Source organism: Lepidochelys kempii, chromosome 2 (assembly GCF_965140285.1).
Source record: "Lepidochelys kempii isolate rLepKem1 chromosome 2, rLepKem1.hap1, whole genome shotgun sequence".
NCBI lineage: Eukaryota > Metazoa > Chordata > Testudines > Cheloniidae > Lepidochelys > Lepidochelys kempii.
The window spans coordinates 162,460,483-162,475,678 of NC_136381.1; positions in this window are offsets into that span (position 1 = coordinate 162,460,483).

Here is a 15,196-nt window from a genome sequence, read left to right on the forward strand (position 1 = left end):
ACTTAACTTTCACATCTCCTTCAACTGGATTTTTGAACATCTCTGCATTTACAGAAATTATCGAATCATAGAAGTGTAGGGTTGAAAGGGACCTCAAGAGATCATCTATTCCAGCCTTCTGTGCTGAGGCAGGATCAAGTATACCTAGACCATCCCTGACAGATGTGTGTCCAACCTGTTATTAAAAATCTCCAATGATAAGCATTATATAACCTCCATAGGTAATCCTATCCTTATAGTCAGACAGTTTTTCCTACTATCTAACCTAGATTTCCCCTTGCTGCAGAGTAAGCTGATTGCTTCTTATCTTGCCTTGTCAGTTTTCTGATTCTGCAAACATGCACAATGTTTTTCTCTCTTCACAGCACAGACTCCCTTGCTGTGTGACTGAGTGCTCTGCTCTACTATCCAACATCAGTTGGTTTCCAGTAGATACCCTCTCTCTCCCCCAAAATTAAAAGTTTCCTTCAGTTGCAGGCTCCTCTCTGCTCAGATCTGATGCTGAAAAAGAACCAAGCTGCCTCCATTCAGCATCCATGGAACAGGGATGTAAGGAGAAAAGCTGAATTAGGAGGAAATGTGAGTAGTTTGGTTTTGGAGAGAATGAGTTAAAATGGTGTCTGACTTGTCTTTCTGTTGCACAGCTTCATTCATTACTAATGGGTTTATGTCCCCCACCACTGCAATTTGGAGGCAGTCCACTGTTGTTGCTGGATGCTCCAGGGCTTAAGCTCCGCCCTTCAGCTGAGGCCATCAAATTTCCCGTTTCTGGCAGTGGAGCGAGTTGGCGGTTGTTTCTTGCAACCATTTTGTTTTTAAAACCTTTATTTCTTTTTGTGCAGTTGTGAGTTATCTTCTTCCTACTCATCCTCCCCTGGATCAGGTAATTTCACCCTTCCAGAAATATTCTGGCAGGGGGTTTCAACTACCTGGATCTGCCTCTGCACTGCCTCCCTGCCAGAGTCCACTGCCCCACTCAGGCCTGGCAGAGCTGTCCTGTAAACACCTGGTTTAAATCTTGGAAGTGTTCCCTATTTGAAGCAGCTCTGAAGAGAGTAAATTATGCCCCATCTGTCCCAGACAGCTGACTCTTGCACTGAATGGGTACAATGCTCAGAGTCAGACTACCATGTCAGGTGCCATCCATTCCCCATGGAGCTGTGACTCCAATGCAGAAAAGCATGATTAGAAATTTCTGAACTTTCCAGGAGAGAGTAAGGATGAGAAGGAATTTAGGTCTCACAGGACCTGGGCTGGAGGAGGGCGGGGGCGGGGGGTTAAAAATCTGAAAAGACTAGTCTTTTTCTCCCTGCCTCCCTCCCTCCATCCCTCCCCCCACCCCACGGTCCCCCAGATGCTGAAGTGGGTCCTCAGCTCGCTGAGAAAAGAAGGCAGGGCTCCTGCTCAGTTCCCTTTCCTCCCACTATGATACTCAGAGATAAATCTTGCAAACCAGGTCCCCAAAACAGAAAAGCAAGTGTCCTTCATAAGGCACCAATTCATATTTTAAATGAACAAGTAGTTCAGGGGTTAAACCAGTTCTCTTTTGCCTTCTCCACCTGAGAGAGCGTTTGCTGGGGCTTGTCTTCTAACAGACTCATGCAGTTCTCTGCATCATACTCACCACCTCTCCCTGACCCTGCAGCATGTCTGGGCATGCAGAAAAGTCTGTTCCTCCTGTGCAGCCCTGCCTTAGGCTGCAGCCTGATGGGAATTATGTCTGTCTGGCTTTCAACACAAGGACCTTGACTCTGCCAGGAAAGTCGCTTAGATTTCAGGCAGTATCAAAATGGGAATTGTGTCCTCTGATCATCCTTGCTTTGCCAGGAAAAAGGGGCTCAGATTCTGATAGGCAGGAAAGAGTCTCTTTCTGCACCTTCCCCACTTCACGTTAAAGCCTTAGGAGCACTTCAGGCCATCTGTGATGCGAACAGAGGATTCTGAGGATTCCACTCCCCACAAAGCTGCGCCATCATGGGGTTACAGAGAAGTGAGAAATCCCTTCCCATTTTCAAATGATCCTGATTGACTGAGTAATGCTCTGAATGATAGAATAGGTTACTCCTACAGTACATATTTGGGTACTCATGATTTTATATACCTCTATCATATCCCTTCTTAGTCTCCTCTTTTTCCAAGCTGAAAAGTCCTAGCCTCTTTAATCTCTCCTCATACAGGACCCATTCCAAACTCCTAATCATTTTAGTTGCCCTTTTCTGAACCTTTTCTAATGCCAGTATATCTTTTTTGAGATGAGGGGACCATATCTGTATGCAGTATTCAAGATGTGGGCGTACCATGGATTTATATAAGGGCAATAAAATATTCTCCGTCTTATTCTCTGTCCCTTTTTCATGATTCCTAACATCCAATTTGCTTTTTTGACTGTCGCTGCACACTGCGTGGATGTCTTCAGAGAACTATCCACGATGACTTGAAGATCTTTCTCCTGATTAGTTGTAGCTAAATTAACCCCCATCATATTGTATGTATAGCTGGGGTTATTTTTTTCCAATGTGCATTACTTTATCCACATTAAATTTCATTTGCTATTTTGTTGCCCAATCACTTAGTTTTGTGAGATCTTTTTGAAGTTCTTCACAGTCTGCTTTGGTCTTAGTTATCTTGAGCAGTTTAGCATCATCTGCAAACTTTGCCACCTCACTGTTTACCCCTTTCTCCAGATCATTTATGAATAAGTTGAATAGGATTGGTTCCTAGGGCTGACCCTTGGGGAACACCACTAGTTACCCCTCTTCATTCTGAAAATTCACCATTTATTCCTTCCCTTTGTTCCCTGTCTTTTAACCAGTTCTCAATCCACGAAAGGATCTTCCCTCTTCTCCCATGATAACTTAATTTACGTAAGAGCCTTTGGTGAGGGACCTTGTCAAAGGCTTTCTGGAAATCTAAGTACACTATGTCCACTGGATCCCCCTTGTCCATATGTTTGTTGACCCCCTCAAAGAACTCTAATAGACTGGTAAGACATGATCTCCCTTTAGAGAAACCATGTTGACTTTTGTGCGATAATTTATTCTTGTGTGTCTGACAATTTTTTTTCTTTACTATTGTTTCAACTAATAGCAATCACTCATCCTGACGGGCTATATTGTACATCCAAATTTAAGGTGAGGCGCTATTGGGGGAACATTAAAGAAATGAATAGCTGAGATTACAGAGAGGCTTTGCTGTCAAAGCCAGCAGAGCAATCCATTCTTTGCTACCAACCCCAAGCGTATCCAAGAAAGGACTTTTACCCTAGCATAGGGAAAAATCTGTAGCAGAAGCTTCCAAAGAAAACTAGATACATTTCCCTCAAAACCAATAAAATCCTCAGTATGACACACACTGTTTGTGTACGAGAGCTCTCGGTTTCTGTACAACTCTCTTCCTTCTGATATACCCTCTACCACCAGTCTCTTAAGACTCTGGGTGCAGTCACGGTATGACACAGGTCACACGTTATGCACCTATTCCCATGCATAGACAACATGTCAATCAGTACACTGTCCAGAGAAACAAAGACCCCGTTAATAAAAGAACAGCTGCTGGAAAGGATTCATAGCCACCAGTTCTTCAATATCAAGATGACCTTTTTATCTGAGTGCTGAGAATTGTTCACCTATAGGTCAAAATAGATATAGCTATTGCCTTAATTTTACCATAGTGGTAAAGATTTGCCAAGATCCAAAACTTAATTGCATCGTTCCCAAAGGGTCATCAGGAGCTAATTATCTCCAATGGCAGGGATTGCTGGTGCCATGCATCGACTTCATCCCCTGAGTGGGTTTCTCAAAATACACCTCTTGAAATTCCTTCTAAAGACCTAGCAGTTGATGTAGTGCAAAATTAGATGTCATTCTCAGTTCACATCAAAAACCCCCTTTGTGGGCAGGTAAATACAAACAATACATAGAATGTCAATCTAACTTTCACTGTAGATCCTTGCATACTCTCTATGGAAGCAAGTATAGTTGGAAGACAAATCTCTTAGAACAAATCCTTTTCAGTTGACACCTGTATCAGGGTATACCTCTTCTAAAAATAAACATACACAAATATGGCCATGTGGAATTGGAATAGTGGTCTTGGGCTGCAGGGTTGTTTCATTGCAGTGTAGACTTCTGGGATCGGGCTGGAGCCTGGACTCTAGAACCTTGAGGGATGGGAGGGTCCCATAGCTCGGGCTCCAGCCGAAGCCCGAAAGTTTACACAGCAATGGAATAGCACCACAAGCCCAAGTTGGCTGGCATGGGCCAGCCAAGGGTTTTTCTTTGCTGTGTAGTAGATATACCCTTGAGGTACAAGATTCTCCTTGGGAATGGAAATAATGTCCTAGGCAGGGAAGAATCTGCTACCTGTCTAGACAATGCATGTTCAGGATACAGAAAAGAAGAAACAGGAGAGTTGTGGTCCTCCTAATCGTCCTTTGACCCAGAAAGCACTTTGGACTTGGTACTCAAGGACCTCACATTGTACCTTGAGTACCAAGTACCTGCAGAAAATAACCAGATCTCTTGAAACAGGACTCATTCATTCAGATCAGGAATAGCCTGGGCATCAGAAAAGAAGTGTAGTTCAGCATGGATTCTCCATTAACCTTGGATATAGTTTGGTGTTCGTACAGAATTCGATTTCATGCATTGATCTGGTCAAATCTATGTTTCTGGTGTGAAGTGAATCAGAAAACTTTTTGGGGCCGGGACTGTTTCGTTTATGCAGTACCCAGCACAATGGGGCCTGATCTCTAGATGCTATTGTAATAAGAATAATATAATCCAAAATTCTAGTGATCTAGAGTTTCTCCACAAGGTTTGATTGGAGTTCTACAACCAAACACCTTAGAAACATGGGTACCAGCCAGTGCAGCATTTTGTAGACAGGCACATTGGATTCTCAATTTGAGTACCAAGTTTAATCATAATGACAAATTAGACAAGCTCAGAGCTGGCCTTTCCAGTGACCATTACCTCTGAATGCCAAGTTTTAGGATGTGTTCCTATATCCATACGAGAACCACCTTGCTTTTGTGATGCGGAAAAGGTATTCTTATAGCTCCAGAAATCTTTTTGTTCAAGGTAAGTTCCTCTTTTCACAGTTCCTGGGAAATAGTTCTCCATTTTGTTTTAATTGTTGAAAGGCTGTGGCATTCCTAGAGCTCTGAAGATTTTCCTCAAGCATATGGAGTTACATATGCCAGTTGCACCCTGTTTATCTCATTCTGTCCAAAATGTGTCAAGGTCTTATCTCCTCAAGGTTGCTGCAGGCAAGATGTTAAAATCCTGCAGCAGTTGGCCTGCTAGACATCTGGGAAACTTCACAGAAGTCCATGGAGGCACTGGGCAGGGGCAAAAGTGTATGAGCTTCATCTAAGGAAAATTTGCAAAGTAAGTTTTTCATAGGACAGTGCTACTGGGTTGGTTCCCACATAAGTCCTTCGTTCATAAAGCTCTTGTTTTTATATGGGGGAACTTCCATTCCTGCCTATTGTTCTACTGTAATAATTAAACTCTGCTCATGCTTGCCCTCCCTGTCTCTGCTGTTCACTGGTTACTAATTCTCTTTAATGAATGAGGAGAGAAACTGCAACAGAATCAGACATTTCTGACCTGATTTTCTTTCTGGTAACAGCTTATCTTCAAATTCAACTCATTCTGGTAGCCTGGTGAGCAACCAGAATATAAATAGATTTTTTTTTCTAAATGGACACTTAGACATATATTGATTTAAGGTTAATTTAATCCATTATATCAAGTTGTGTTAAGGCTAATAATTGGTTGCTGGAGTGTTTCTACAACTGTGAAATATGGTAGTCACTGTACAAACCTCTTCTGATGGCCTGAGCTGAAAGGTAGCGCTTAGTGCCGGAGCCTCATCAACTTTAGACCATCTCCAGATTCCATAGGGTTGGGGGCATTAGCCCTTGAGTAATGAATTAGAGAGAAGGTCCTACCAAGAAAAGGATCACACAAATTTCTCATTCTTGCAGATTGTTTACATTGCTCCAGCATGAACCCATACTGTTCTTTTATTTCCAATCCGCCCCTCCCCGCCCCCACTCTAACTGGGCTGTTCCATCATGCCAGTCTCACCTTTCATTTTCTGAGATCTTTTTGGGCTTTTTACTCAGCTGAAGAGTGTCTCTTTGTAATATAGTTATTGGATAATTGCATGGTACTGTATCTTACTGGTCATTTCTAGTATGTTTAGAACCCAAATAGAGTACTGTAAATCCCATTATAAAAATTCCATTACCCACATGCGTGCACGCAGCATTGAACAAGTGTTTTATAAACCAAAGCTACCCCCTTTTACAGATCGTTTATTATAGGTGTGAACATAAATTGTGTTTTAACAGCTTCATTTTTTATGATACATTCTACAAAGTGCTTAGCAATCACTTTTAATCCAGATCATTGTTAAAATGAAATGGATTTAAACAGAGAAATCCAACATAATTCAGAGAGAACTCAGTTTTTATAACTAATTTATAATGCAGAGCCAAACTTCTGCAGAATGCTTCTAGTCTATAATCACGCCAAGCAAATTCAAATATTCAAATTGAAATATGTTAAATCTCTGACAAAATATCACACACGTTTTCCTTCCTCAGCCATGTTTTCACCTCAGGAAAGGTGGATATAAGGACCGGTCTACATTGAAAAGTTAGGTCAACCCAGCTTCATCGCTATGAGGTGTGAAAAATCCACACCCCTGAATGATCTAGTTTTGGTGACCTAGTGTAAACAGCGCTAGGTTGACAGAAGAATTCTTCCATCAACCTAGCTACTGCCTCTTGGGGAGGTGGGTTAACTGCAGCAACAGGATAACTCCTCCCACCTCAATAGTGAGGGTCTGCGTTAGAGCGCTGCAGCAGTGCTGCTGTAGCATTCTAAGTGTATTCATCTGCCGAGTAAATGTCAGCAGAATCTTTCTAGGCGAGATTTACTGGCCACATTTACTTTCATCTCATAAAGATTATGAGGGAGCAAAAAGGGTTGCTATCTTAGCATGATGTAATAAAAGTGCTAGTGAATGTTTACGAAAGCTTATGCTCAAATAAATTTGTTAGTCTCTATGGTGCCACGAGTACTCCTGTTCTTTCTGTGGATACAGACTAACACGGCTGCTACTCTGAAACCTGTTTAATCATTGTAATTCATAGAGTGAATTTTAACACCTTTAACTTCTCTGCATACCATCTAAACCTTATCAGCTGTATTACAGATTTTTAGGATCGGATTGGAATCCTAAACTCTGAAGCGGATTGATCAAACAAATTTATATGACGTCCGTCACTTACTCGGCTGCTGTCCCATCCTTTTTCTTGCTGTGTGTTTCTTTCATAACTTCAAATCACAGTAGGCAAAATAATGGTAAAAATAGTCCCCTGACTTCTGTGTTCAATTCCAAGCCCATGGAGCTAAACGGGAGAGAACTGTTTTTACCTGCTTGTTGATTAAAATAACCTGTCTATTACAAACATATGTAGCACATTCAGCTAAATGCAGCCATGATGTTCTGTGAAAGGTACGTACTGTGAGATGCACTGAACAGCCTTGTAGTCCTTCTGTATGTCTCAACCTCTCTTCTAAGCCTTCTTAGCTAGAGAATAGAAGTCAGGTAATATCTAGAACTTCTGGAGAACAGAAAACCAAACTAAAATTAACCCAGTTGTATGACTAAATGGAATCCTTGGTGGTGGCTGACTGCATGCAAATGAAAGCAAATCCTCAAAATAGTTTTGTTTTCTTAAAATTTCAGAGAACATCTAAGTTCATCCCTGTACATCCTGATTACAATTCATGCAGCTATACCAACTCAAAACAATTCTACAAGGTGATGCAATTCCATAATCTGTGGTATCTGAAGCTGTCTCTTGAGTGTAGGATAATTCCATCTATTCTTTGCGGTAAGCGTAGTTCAGTAAAAGCTGTTTTATCTGGCATTTTAGGGGAATGGAGGTTGCCAGTAAGTGAAAACCCAAGATATGTCCATTCCTTGAATACTGGGTCCAGTTCTGGCCACCCTATCTCAAAAAAGATATATTAGAATTAGAAAAGGTACAGAGAAGGGCAACAAAAATGATTTGGAGTATGGAACAGCTTCCATCTGAAGAGGGATTAAAAAGCTTAAACTGTTCGGTTTAGAAAAGAGACTAGGTCTGTAAAATCGCGAATGGTGTGCAGAAAGTGGATAAGGAAGTATTATTTAACCCTTTACATAACACAAGAACCAGAGGTCACCCAATGAAATTAATAGGCAGCACATTTAAAACAAACATAAGGAAGTACTTCTTCACACAGCGCACAATCAACCTGTGGAACTCATTGCCAGGGGATGTTGTGAAGGCCAAAAGCATAACTAGGTTCAATAGATAAGTTCATGGAGGATAAGCAGGGATGCAGTCCCATGCTCTGTGTTCCTAAACCTCTCACTAGCAGAAGCTGAGACTGGACAACCAGGGATGGATCACTTGATGATTGTCCTGTTTTGTTCATTCCCTCAAAAGCATCTGGCATTGGCCACTGTTGGAAGACCGGACACTGCACTAGATGCACCATTTGGTTTGACCCAGAATGGCCATTCTTATGTTCTTGTGTTCAGAATTCTAACAGAGTAGTGAAATATAGTTTATACAGTAGCTCTGGCCATGTCCTAATCTCGTGTCTGAATCCAGATTTCAGTTAATCATTCAAATCATTACTGTTCAGATGTTCCATCTGCTAGTTACCATCCTGCACTGGGACCTTTGCCATTTGGCTAAAGATGGTTGAGGCACTGGTGTCTAACAGCCAATGATACTGGGGTTAAAGATATTCTTTCTTTCAAGAGGATTTACCGCCACTTCCTTTAAAATCATAGAAATATGTTTCTTCCACAAACTCACTGCTGGCAAAGAAAAGCATCGTCACCACCCAACTTTCCAAGAAAAATGGTTGGGTTGGTATCCAAGCCACAGGAAGTGAGCACAAGTCCAGCACGCATTGCTGTGGGGAGCTCAGAATTAGAAATATTCAGACTGAGGAATTTGAAACATCAGATTGGGCTGCAATCTTCGTGACTGCACAGTGGAGGTTTGGATCAGCTGGAAAATCCAAAATATCTTGTTGTAAGCCCGCAAAACCCAGAAAAAATAATTTCTTAGCAAGTGCTATTGGCATTGGTGTGAATGACTTGATTAACAATTGAATTTGACTGTGACTGAAAGACATGACCAAATATTGCAGAAACACTACTCTGGTAGTCTCAGGTAGCTTATTAGTGGGCAAGCACCACCACTGCTAATACTGACGTGTTCTAGAATAGCAGGCTACAGTGAGAACAAACAGACACCAAAGTTAATCACTATGATTATAATAGTCTATAGAGATGATGATTATCACCTGTGATACACAGGTCTCCTGGCCTGCAACATCTCTTGAAGTTTGATCGCCTACATGTTTGGAGTGAAAACAGAACATTTGCATTCATAGGGCAGGAACCCTATCCCAGTACTGAAATTGAAAATCTAGTATCCCTAAAATCAATGAGATTAGGTCGCACATGTGGTCCCACTCAAGTGCAGTTATATTAACATGATGGATAAACTAGAGGCAAGTCTCAAAGCAGACAGTGCAGTTTGACTGGTAGCCGTAGTCGTCGACATAGTCCAGGGTGCTCTTTTAACTGACCTCTATGAGGTCGGGGCGCCTGGGCAAACATGGGAGTGATTCAGCCAGGTCATTTCCCTTTTAAGTTGTCTCATGGCGATTCAGTCCTACCGGCAGTGCACTGTCCTTTAATCAGCAGCCAGCAGAAGACGATGGCCAGCAGTCATACTGCACCGTCTTCTGCTGAGCACCCAGGAGATGACGATGGCTAGCGGTCGTACTGCACTGTCTGCTGCCAGCAAGATGTATAAAGATAGATGAAATGGATCAAAACAAGAAATAGACCAGATTTGTTTTGTATTAATTTTCTCCTCCCTCCCTCCATGAAATCAACAGCCTGCTAAACCCAATTTTGAGTTCTATCCTTGAGGGGGCCATTCTGTTTCTCGCAAAGCCACCCCCTTTGTTGATTTTAATTCCCTGTAAGCCATGTTGTTGGTCTCCCCTCCCTCCATCAGAGCAACGGCAAACTATCGTTTCACGCCCTTTTCCCTGGATTGCCCGAGCAGGAGCAGATGCCATAGCACAGCAAGCATGGAGCCCGTTCAGCTCACCACAGCAGTTATGACCATTGTAAACACCCCACACATTATTGTGCAATGTATGCAGAACCAGCACCTGAAAAACCAGGTGAGGAGGCGAAGACAGCGCAGTGATGAGGACATGAACACACTTTTATCTAAAACCGCGTTCCCACGCAATTTGGAGATCATGGTGTTAATGGGGCAGGCTCATGCTGTGGAACACCAATCCTGGGCCTGGGAAACAAGCACAGAGTGGTGGGACCACATAGTGTTGCAGGTCTGGAATTATTCCCAGGGGCTCCAAAACTTTCGCATGGGTAAGGGCACTTTCATGGAACTTTGACTTGCTTTCCCCTGCCCTGAAGCACAGGAATACCAAGATGAGAGCAGCCCTCACAGTTCACAAGTGAGTGGCAATAGCCCTGTGGAAGCTTGCAACGCCAGACAGCTACTGGTCAGTCGGTAATCAATTTGGAGTGGGCAAGTCTACTGTGGGGGTTGTTGTGATGCAAGTAGCCAACGCAATCATTGAGCTGCTGCTATCAAAGGTAGTGACTCTGGGAAATGTGCAGGTCATAGCGGATGGTTTTGCTGCAATGGGATTCCCTAACTGTGGTTGGGCTATAGACGGAATGCATATCCCTATCTTGGGACTGGAGCACCAGGGCAGCCAGTACATAAACCACAAGGGGTACTTTTCAATGGTGCTGCAAGCACTGGTGGATCACAAGGGACGTTTCACCAACATCAATGTGGGATGGCTGGGAAACGTTCATGACGCTCGCATCTTCAGGAACTCTGGTCTGTTTAAACTGCAGGAAGGGATTTACTTCCCAGACCAGAAAATAACTGTTGGGGATGTTGAAATGCCTATAGTTATCCTTGGGGACCCAGCCTACCCCTTAATGCCCTGGCTCATGAAGCTGTACACAGGCACCCTGGACAGTAGTCAGGAGCTGTTCAACTATAGGCTGAGCAAGTGCAGAATGGTTGTAAAGTGGGATTTGGACATTTAAAGGATCGCTGGCGCAGTTTACTGACTCGCTCAGACCTCAGCGAAACCAATAATCCCATTGTTATTGCTGCTTGCTGTGTGCTCCACAATATCTGTGAGAGTAAGGGGGAGACGTTTATGGCAGGGTGGGAGGTTGATGCAAATCACCTGGCCGCTGAATACGCGCAGCCTGCCACCAGGGCAGTTAGAAGAGCACAGCAGGAAGCGGTGTGCATCAGAGAAGCTTTGAAAACCAGTTTCATGACTGGCCAGGGTACTGTGACACTTCTTTGTTTCTCCTTGATGAAAACCCGCCCCTTTGGTTGACTAATTCCCTGTAAGCCACCCACTCTCCCGCCTTTGATCACAGCTTGCTTGCACAGGAAATAAAGTCACTATCATTTAAAAAACATGTATTCTTTATTAATTGATTATAAACATAGGGAGATAACTCACAAGGTAGCCTTGGGGGAGGAGGGAAGGAAAGGGCCACTTCAAAACTTGTTGAATGCCAGCCTTCTGTTGCTTGGGCTGTCCACTGGGGTGGAGAGGTTGGGTGCCCGGAGCCTCCCACCCCGCGTTCTTGGGCATCTGGGTGAGGAGGCTATGGAACTTTGGGGAGGAGGGAAGGCGGTTAAACAGGGGCTGCAGCGGCAGTCTGTGATCCTGCTGCCATTCATGAACCTCCACCAGATGCCGGAGCATGTCCGTTTGATCCTGCAGTAGCCCCAGCGTTTCCTCATGCCTCCTCTGATCTTCCTGCCACCACCTCTCCTCAAGTTCATCGGCCATCATGCTGTACTCTGCTATTGTGTCCCTCCCCGTAGCTCTGTCAGTGCCAGACGACTGCATGAGCTCAGAGAACATGTCATCGTGCGTGCGTTTTTTTCACCGCCTTATCTGAGATAGCCTTTGGGACGGAGGAGGGAGGCTTGAAACATTTGCAGCTGCTGGAGGAAAAAAGGGAGTGAAGGATTTTAAAAGATACATTTTACAGAACAATGGCTATACTCTTTCACGGTCAACAACACTATTCACATTACATAGCACATGTGATTTTGGTACGAGGTCGCATTTTGCATCTTATATTGAGTGCCTGTGGCTTTGGTGTTAGAGATCACACACGCAGTGCCGGGCAACAGAATTCGGCTTGCAGGTGGCCATGGTAAGCCGTATTCTTTCGGCTTCTGCAACCTTCATAACAGCAGCCCCCTCCTTTCCCATACCAAGCAAAGCCCGTTAAGTTGGCCATTTAGTGCTGCAGTTTTCCTGTTAATGTGCAGCAGCAGAAACCAAACTAATTCCCTCCCCCCATCCAATTCTCTGGGATGATCGCTTTTACCCTCCCCCCACCGCCTGGCTGGTATCAGGGAAGATCACTGCTAGCCAAACGCTAACAGCTCAGCGCCAATGGTCCCCCCTCCCACCACGTGCCTAACTGCGGGGAGGATTTCTTTTCAGCCACAGGCAAACAACCCAGTAGGAACGGGCACCTCTGAATGTCCCCTTAATCAAATTCCCCTATTTCAACCAGGTTACCATGAACGATATCACTCTCTCCTGAGGATAACACAGAGAGATAAAGAATGGATGTTGCTTGAATGCCAGCAAACACCAGGAGCGTACGCAGCCAGGTTTTGTCATGCAATGATACTAGATTACTTGCTACTAGCATGGTGTGGTAAAGTGACCTACCATGGAGGACAGAATAAGGCTGCTCTCCCCAGAAACCTTCTGCAAAGGCTTTTAGAGTACCTCTAGGAGAGCTTCATGGAGATGTCCCTGGAGGATTTCCGCTCCATCCTCAGACATGTTAACAGACTTTTCCAGTAGCTGTACTGGCCACGAATGCATCCCAAGTCCTCAGGGCTACCTAATCATTAAACACTTGCTTTTATAACATGTATTATATTTAAAAAGGTACACTCACCAGAGGTCCCTTCTCTGGCTTGGTTGGGTTGGGAGGGTATTTCAGTCAGGGTGATAAAAAGATCCTGGCTGTCGGGGGAGAACAATGTGCTGTGTGCTCTCCCCAAGCTCCTCCTCCTCCTCATCTTCCCCATCTGCAAAATTCTCAGCCATGGTGGAGAGTACCCCACCACTGGAGTCCACGGACAGGGGTGGGGTAGTGGTGGTGCCCCCCCCCGCCTCCCACCCAGAATTGCATGCAGCTCAGCATAGAAGCAGCATGTCTGGGACACTGTCCCGGAGTGTCTGTCTGATTCTTTGGTTTTCTGGTACGCTTATTTGACCTCCTTAAGTTTCACGCGGCACTGTGTTGCATCCCTGATGTAGCCTCTGTCCCTCATGGCCTCTGAAATGTTTTGGCATTTCATCTTTTGGAACGTAGTTCTGATAGCACGGATTCCTCTCCCCGTACAGCAATCAGATCCAGTACCTCCCGTTTGGTCCATGCTGGAGCTCTTTTTCAATTCTGGGACTGCATGGTCACCTGTGCTGATGAGCTCTCTTGACCAAACAGGAAATGAGATTCAAAAGTTCCTGGGGCTTTTCCTGTGCACCTGGCCAGTGCATCAGAGTTCAGAGCGCTGTCCAGAGAGGTCACAATGGTGCACTGTGGGATAGCTCCCAGAGGCCAATACCTTCAAATTGCGTCCACGCTAATCCTAATTCGAAACGGCGATGTTGATTTCAACGCTAATCCCCTCTTTGGGGAGGAGTACAGAAATCGGTTTTAAGAGCCCTTTATGTTGAAAAAATGGCTTCGTTGTGTGGACGGGTGCAGGGTTAATTCAGATTTAACGCTGCTAAATCCAATATAAACTCGTAGTGTAGACCAAGCCTTAGTCTCTAAGGTACCACAAGTACTCCAGTTCTTTTTGCGGATACAGACTAACATGGCTGCTACTCTGAAACCTGTCATATTGCTATGCTGACATTATTCATGGCAGAGGGACATCTGGATATCCTGCTACAGGTATTTGTTAAAGATGCTCCCACAAACCAGCAGAATTTTCCAATGAAGTTACTCATGATCTAGTTCTATTAGTAGCAGAATTTGGTCTCAAAGACCTTACCATGAAACACAATCACTGTGCAGGCTTCTAGTTCCCAGAGGGACTCCATCTTGAAGATTCTTTCTCCTGATAGTATAACACTCAAATGATCTCTAAAGGGAAATGCAGGAAACTTTGCTGCATGTCCTATTCAATTTTCATTATTCACTCTGAGAAAGAGAACATACCCAAAATATCCACTTTTGTTTTAGTTAAGAGGAAAGTTAATCTCTCTCCCCCAATTGACAGATGGAATATCTAGTTTTGCCTCTCTAAAGTGGAACTTCAAAACCTGCTTTCTCTGTCTCTGCACAGAAAAGATTAATTTCCAATGAAAGGAAAACATCTTGAGTGGGTTAGATTTCTTTTGTGTGAGAGGAGGGGGTATATGTGGGAAAGAAGAGGGAGTGCATGACAGTGAGAATTTAAAATCCTAGTCAATAAAGCCATAGTGGAATCCCGCTCAACTTCTGTACCCACACAGGACTACAATCACAGACAAGAACATCCAGTTCAGAAGAAAAGACCGAATAGATGAATGAATAAAGCAGCAAATACAAGAGGATGACAGTTGAATAATTAGAAACTCCTATTCTTGGTTATGTGTACACTCTAAGGTCTGCTATACAAAACAAAGGATCTCTCTTTAAGGGATTTTGAACAAGAGTACAGGAAAATGAGCTACTTGCCTTATAAGGAGTCATAAATGACACCCCTGTTTTCTGGAATCTGTTTTTTCACCATAAACCCCACAGAGTTTTTCCCTGCCTTGGTTTCCAGAGACCTTATTCTTCAGTTACACTGAGGGAACATTTAGTGACTCTTAAAGGGAAGCTGCAGCTTCTCCCTCCTCTCCCATTGCAGTGTTCTTTTATTGGTCTTAATTATCCTTGGATTTTTTTTTTCCCTCCCGCTCTCCATCTTGTGTAGGTGGTAGTCTCTTGTGGTTATCATTCAGCAAATCAAAGCAGCCACATACTCTGACTTCCAGCTGTAATGTGAACA